The sequence below is a fragment of the Chiloscyllium punctatum genome, chromosome 30, assembly GCF_047496795.1.
Source record: "Chiloscyllium punctatum isolate Juve2018m chromosome 30, sChiPun1.3, whole genome shotgun sequence".
Taxonomy (NCBI): Eukaryota; Metazoa; Chordata; class Chondrichthyes; order Orectolobiformes; family Hemiscylliidae; genus Chiloscyllium; species Chiloscyllium punctatum.
In genome coordinates, this window is record NC_092768.1 from 47,067,417 (window position 1) to 47,074,939 (window position 7,523).

The following is a 7,523-nucleotide window of genomic DNA, read 5'->3' on the forward strand; positions in this document are numbered from 1 at the left end:
ACAGGAGATGGTCGAGCTTGTGGGCCCACGGGCCGTCAGTGTGGTCGGGGGGCAACGATAGCCGCGCCTCCGGCCTGGGTATCCTGTTGCGGGGAGGCAACTTCACCATCTCCGAGGTTAAGGAGGTGGTGGGCGGGCGCCTCCTCGTCGCGGATGTTAAATACAGAAACGCTCCCGTGAGACTAATCAACGTGTACGCCCCAGTGGGTAAGAGTGAACGGTTGGCCGTCCTGCAACAGCTTCCACTGCTGCTGGCTACGTCCAGGCCGGTCATTCTGGCCGGAGACTTCAACTGCATCATTGATGCTGATGGACGATCCGGCGGGGGGGACAGTAAACCGGACGCTACGTCCAGGGCCCTGATGGAAACGGTCAAAGACGCCAAGCTGCACGACGTCTTCAGCGTCCCTGCAGACGGAGCGCAGCGTAGATACACCTGGTCACGGGCAGACGGGTCTATCCGCTCAAGGATAGATTACCTGTTTGTGTCCCGAACGCTCTCGGTCAGATCCACCGACGTCAAGCCGGTGTTCTTCTCTGACCACTGCCTCCTGCTGGCCGACTGTCACCTACAGGACGAACAGCGGGCGGGCAAGGGAACGTGGAAACTGAACACTAAGCTGTTGACCCCGGGAAACATCGAAGAGCTCAAGAGGGATTACGCAGGTTGGAGAACCGTGAAGCCCCTCTTTGAGTCTCCAGCGGACTGGTGGGAAACGGTAAAAGGGAACATCAAGAGGTTCTTTATCCTCAAAGGTGTCCAGGAGGCGAGAGAGAGGCGGGGAAAACTGTCCCAGCTCCAGGAAAGTATGCAGAACCTGCTCCTGCTGCAGACGATGGGGGTGGATGTCACGGAGGACCTCAAGGAGGTGAAGGGCCAGCAAGCCTCGCTCTTTGCCTCGGAGGCCTCCAGGATAATCTTCCGGTCCAGGGTCCGCTCGGTGGAGCAGGACGAGACGTGCTCACGTTTCTTCTTCCAGAAGGTGCACAAAGAGAGCTCCGTGCTCAGCAGCCTGAAGAAAGAAGATGGCTCGGTAACGTCATCTCAGGCTGACGTCATGAGGATCAGCAAATCCTTCTACGCCAGCCTGTATGACTCGAAGCCGACCGACAGCGCGGCCTCCCAGTCGTTCCTGTCCTCTATCACGGAGGTCCTAGATGACGGAACACGAGAGAGGCTGGACCAGCCGCTATCTCTGGATGAACTGACCAAGGCCCTCGAGTCCTTCGAAAAGAATAAAACTCCCGGAAGCGACGGCTTACCGGTCGAGGTTTATTCCGCTCTTTGGGACTTGATCGGCCAGGACCTGCTGGAGGTGTATGTCAGTATGCTCCGGGCAGGTACCATGAGTGAATCCATGAGGAAAGGCATCATCACCCTCGTCTACAAGCGGAAGGGGGAGAGGGAGGAAATTAGAAATTGGAGACCGATCTCACTGTTAAATGCAGACTACAAAATCCTGTCAAAGGTCATCGCCAACCGGGTCAGGTCTGCTCTGGGATCGGTGATCCACCCGGACCAAACCTGTGCTGTACCGGGCAGGAAGATCTCTGAGAGTCTCGCACTCCTCAGGGATACGATCGCCTACGTGCAGGACAGGGGGGTGGACACCTGCCTCATCAGCCTGGACCAGGAGAAAGCCTTTGACAGGATATCGCATACATATATGAGGGATGTCCTCTCCAAAATGGGCTTTGGGGAGGGAATCGGAAATTGGATCAGACTGCTCTACACCAACATTGTCAGTGCAGTCTCAATCAATGGGTGGGAATCAGATAGCTTCCCTGTAAGATCTGGAGTCAGGCAGGGATGCCCCCTCTCACCCGCCTTGTTTGTGTGTTGCATAGAGCCATTTGCCGAATCCATCAGGAAGGATGCGAGCCTGAGAGGGGTGACTATTCCTGGCAGCGGGGGCCTGCAGGTTAAGGCCTCCCTGTACATGGATGACGTCGCTGTTTTCTGCTCGGATCCGCTGTCCGTGCACAGACTCGTGTGCATCTGCGACCAGTTCGAACGGGCCTCGGGGGCCAAGGTAAACCGAGGCAAGAGCGAGGCCATGCTCTTCGGGAACTGGGCCGACCAATCCTCTATCCCCTTCACCGTCAGGACTGACCACCTGAAGGTGCTGGGTATTTGGTTCGGGGGGGCTGGGGCGTGCGCCAAGACCTGGGAGGAGCGGATCAGAAAGATGAGACAGAAACTAGGCAGATGGGGGCAACGGTCGCTCTCCATCGCGGGAAAAAACCTGGTCATCAGGTGTGAGGCCCTCTCAGTATTGCTATATGTGGCACAGGTCTGGCCTATCCCCAGGACCTGTGCCACCGCAGTCACCCGGGCCATCTTCCAATTCATTTGGAGAGCAAAGATGGACCGGGTCCGAAGAGACTCAATGTACAAAGACCGGTGCAATGGGGGAAAAAACACGCCCAATGCCACCCTCACCCTGATGGCCACCTTTGTGTGTGGCTGCATCAAGCTGTGCGTGGATCCCCGGTACGCAAACACCAAGTGTCACTACGTACTGAGGTTCTACCTGTCCCCGGTGTTGCGAAGGATGGGCCTGGCCTCGCTGCCGCGGAACGCTCCGAGTAGTTGGACCGTTCCGTATCACCTGTCCTTCGTGGAGAAATTTATGAGGAAAAACACCTTTGACCACAAGTCCATCAGGAAGTGGTCAGCACGTAGCGTCCTTGAGACCCTTCGGGAAAAGGAGAGGGCGGATCCTGTCGAGCGGTTCCCTGAGCAGACTGTCAAAGCCATTTGGCAGAATGCCTCATCGCCAGAACTTTCCAACAAGCACCAAGACGTGGCTTGGCTGGTGGTGAGAAGGGCTCTGCCTGTGAGATCCTTTATGCACGCCCGGACTCTCTGCCGCACCGCACGCTGCCCTCGAAGTGGCTGCGGGGGGGACGAGACTGTCACACACCTCCTTCTGGAATGTGCCTATGCAGAGGAAGTCTGGAGAGGAATGCAGTGGTGCTTGTCGAGGTTCGTCCCGAGCAGCGCCGTGACGCGGGACTCCGTGCTCTACGGCCTGTTCCCCGGGACTCACACCGAGACGAACATTAACTGCGCCTGGAGGATCATCAACTCGGTGAAGGACGCTCTTTGGGCGGTCCGAAACCTGTTGATCTTCCAGCTGAAGGAGTTGACCCCGACCGAGTGTTGCAGACTGGCACATTCCAAGGTCCAAGACTACGTGTTGAGGGACGCGCTGAAGCTTGGGGCAGCTGCCGCCAAGGCGCGGTGGGGAAAGACCACCGTGTAAGATCGGCCTGCCGAAAGAAGAACAGGGGGCCCATACAGACGTTTTTTTTTTGGGCTCTGCTGATGCCTCACCAAATATATGTATATATACAAGATTGAAAAAATGCACAGGATTGTAAAGGACAAGAATAAAGTCGAATCTGTGTTTGTAAATATGGACATATGTATGGCATGATCCAATGTACAGACCATCAAATCATTTATGAATAAAGTATATTTTTGAAATTAAAAAAAAAAAAAAAAAAAAAAAAAAAAGGTTCTCCCAGGACGAGGCTATCCCATTGCACTTCGGGTGTGCTGACGCCTGCGATGTCCCCAAATGCGGGATACTCGACTGCAAAATTTGTGGTAGTGGGGGACTGCGTTCGCGCTCTCCCCTGATTTACAAACAAAAATCAGATGATCCAATAGATGTCGCTCACTTGTGCTTCGTGCGGCTTCTTATATGTCTCTCCTGCACCGATGTTCACTTCAGTTTCACTCAAATCCACACGTAATGCCACACGTCTTCTTTCATCCTGCAATAAACCGCTATCTTCAATGCTTTTCACAACAGGACCAAGCCATTCAAATATCCCCCCCACCCACCCCGCATTTGCTCCAATTCCCTCTATTTCCTGCCTTCCTATTCCAGTATTGCTCAAAATGCCTCTTTCAACATTTTATTCGACAGATTATATTCAGCTCTGTCCACTGATTCTTCACCACCTGCTCCACGTAAAAGGAGACGGTGGATGCCGTCATCTAATCATACAACTTTACAGTATGGAGGCAGGCTGTTCGGCCCCAATTGGCCATGCCACACTCTAATACCAGATCTACAGCATGGAAACAGACCCTTCGGTCCAACTTGTCCATGCCAACCTGATACCCCAACCCAATCTATTCCTGCTTGACAGCACCCGGCCCATATCCCTCAATCCTTCCTATTCATATACACATCTAAATGCCTTTTAAGTCTTGCAATTGTACCAGCCTCCACCACTTCCTCTGGCAGCTCATTCCATACACGTACCATCCTCTAAGTCAAATCTTTGCCCCTTAGGTCGCTTTTATATCTTTGACCCTCTCACCCTAAACCTATGCCCTCTAGTTCTGGACCACCGGACCCCAGGGAAAAGACTTCGTGTATTCATACTATCCATTCCCCTCATGATTATATAAACCTCTAGAAAGTCACCCCTCAGCCTCCGACGGTCCAGGGAAAACAGCCCCAGCCTGTTCAGCCTTTCCCTATAGCTCAAATCTTCCAACACTGGCAACATCCTTGTAAATCTTTTCTGAACCCTTCCAGGTTTCACAACATCTTTCCGATAGGAAGGAGACCAGAATTACATGCAATATTCCAACAGTGGCCTAACCAATGTCCTGTACAGCCACAGCATGGCCTCCCAACTCCTGTCCTCAGTACTCTGACAATAAAAGAAAGCATACCAAGCGCCACCTTCACTCTCCTATCTACCTGTGACTCCTCTTTCAAGGAGCTATGAACCTGCACTCCAAGGTCTCTTTGTTCAGCAACACTCTCGAGGACCTTACCGTCAAGTGTATGCGTCCTGCTAAGATTTGCTTTCAAAATGCAGCACCTCGCATTTATCTGAGTTAAACTCCATCTGCCACTTCTGCCCATTGGCCCATCTGATCAAGATCCCGTTGTATTCTGAGGTAACCTTCTTCGCTGTCCACTACACCTCCAATTTTGCTGTCATGAGCAAACTTACTAATTATATCTCTCATGCTCACATCCAAATCATTCATGTAAATGACAAAAAGTGGAGAACCCAGCACTAATCCTTGTGGCAATCCACTGGTCACAGGCCTCCAGTCTGAAAAACAACCTCCCACCACCAACCTCTGTCTTCTGCCTTTGAACCAGTTCTGTACCAAATGCCGAGTTCTCCCTTTATTCTGTGAGCCCTGACCTTGCTAACCAGTCTCCCTTGGGGAACCTTGTCAAACACCTCACTGAAGTCCATATAGATCACATCTACCGCTCTGCCCTCATCAATCCTCTTTGGTACTTCTTCAAAAAACTCAATCGACTTTGGGAGATAGGATTTCCCACACACAAAGCCATGTTGACTATCCCGAATCAGTCCTTGCCTTTCCAAATACATGTACATCCTGTCCTTCAGAATTCCCTCCAACAACTTGCCCACCACGGACGTCAGGCTCACTGGTCTACAGTTCCCTGGCTTGTCCTTACGACCCTTCTTAAAGAGTGACACCACGTTAGCCAACCTCCAGTCTTCCAGCACCTCACCTGTGACTATCGATGATACAAATATCTCAGCAAGAGGCCCAGCAATCACTTCCCTAGCTTCTTGCAGAGTTCTAGGGTACACCTTATCAGGTCCTGGGGTTTTATCCACCTTTATTCATTTCAAGACATCCAGCACTTCCTCCTCTGTAATATGGACATTTTGCAAGGTGTCACCATCTATTTCGCAACTTTTTATATCTTCCATGTCCTTTTCCACAGTAAATACTGATGCAAAATACTCATTTAGTATCTCTCCTATTTTCTGCAGCTCCACACAAAGGCTGCCTTGCTGATCTTTGAGGGCCCCCTACTCTCTCCCAAGTTATCCTTTTGTCCTTAATGTATTTGTGTTCACAATTAAATTAGTCCCATTTGCCTGTATGTGGTCCACAGTCCTCCATATCTGTCCCATCCATCCACTTGTCCAAATGTTTCTTAAATGACAAAATTGTACTCCACTCCACCACTCCCTCTGGCAGCCTGTTCCACTCCCCACCCTCTATTTGTACACCCCAGTGCAACACGGCATCTCCAATAGTCACAGACACAGTTTAGTTCGGTGAAATAGCACATGAAGAAATCAAGTAAACATTAGACTGTGATGCTCTCCAACAAACACACCAAAGGAATCTCTTATTTGTACAGGCAACTTCCAAGGCATCTGGATGGGTATATGAATAGGAAGGGTTTGGAGGGATGCGGGCCGGGTGCTGGCAGGTGGGACTAGATTGGTTTCCGATATCTGATCGGCATGGACAAGTTGGACCGAAGGGTCTGTTTCCATACAGTACATCTCTGTGACCCTATGACTGTATTTGATGCACCAGGAATGTCCAATAACAGAATGGCCCCCTGTTTACCTTGAGCAGGGAGACCTTTGACAATGGTCTTCCCCAACTAGGTCTTGCTGGCAGCTGCATTCAGGCTTTAGTGCGTCCCTCAGCATGTAGTGCTGGATCTTGGAATTGAGATCCTAACTCGCAGAATCCCCTCTCACAACTTAGCAACCACAGCCGTTAGGCTCACCAATCTATTGTCTCCAATCTATGCTGTGAGTTCATTTGCCTTACCTGTCAGGCCCCTTGCTTTGAAATCAATGCGATTTCACTGAAGGCTTCCCTTGCTTCCTGCCGTGCTCTTGCCTGCCCTGATTAGTACGAGAATTACCAACACTGCCATTACTGTTTAACTTGGTTTCATTACATCAATACCATCCTCCAGCTTCTCTTTTGTCTTCTGAATGCTTTGGATCACCTCCCACCCCTCACAGACAGATTAATTTGACTCTCCTGAGCAGCTCTCACAAACCCTGACATGTGGCCCCCTGAGCAGACTGTCAAAGGAATTTGGCAGAATGCCTCTTGGCCGGAACTTTGCTACAAGCACCATGATGTCGCTTGGCTGGTGGTGAGAAGGGCACTGCCCGTTCGATCCTTCATGTGTGCCCGGTTTCTATGTGCCACCGCACACTGCCTTTGAAGTGGCTGCATTGGTGAAGAGACTGTCACCCAGCTCCTGCTGGTGTGTGCCTTTGCAAATAAGATCTGGAGGGAGGTGTAATGGTTTAGGTCGAGGTTTGTCCCGAGCAGCTCCGTGACTCTGTGCTCTCCGGGACACACACCAAGACTGCACCTGGAGGACCGTCCACTCAATGACAGACGTTCTTTGGTCTGCCCGAAACTTGTTGGTCTTCCAGAGCAAGGAGTTGACCCTGACCAGGCGTTGCAGACTGGCACATCACAAGATCCTGGACTATGCACTGAAGAACACACTAAAGCTTGGGGCAGCTGCTGCCAAGACACAGTGGGGAAAGACCACTGTCGGAGGTCTCTCTGCCAAAGTGAAAATGGGGTCGCTACAGTTATCGGACCCTCTCAAATGGATGGAACTTGCTCAAGTTCACTTGAGAATGTAACTTTTAAAAAAAACATTTTATAGACAATAGACAATAGATGCAGGAGTAGGCTATTCAGCCCTTCGAGCCTGCACCGC

General features: G+C 51.3%; 1 pseudogene; it reads left to right on the forward strand.

Moving 5' to 3' along the window:
* The first annotated feature begins 3,513 nt into the window (after positions 1 to 3,513).
* Positions 3,514 to 3,648, forward strand: LOC140455850 (U1 spliceosomal RNA; annotated as a pseudogene).
* Positions 3,649 to 7,523: the final 3,875 nt, after the last annotated feature.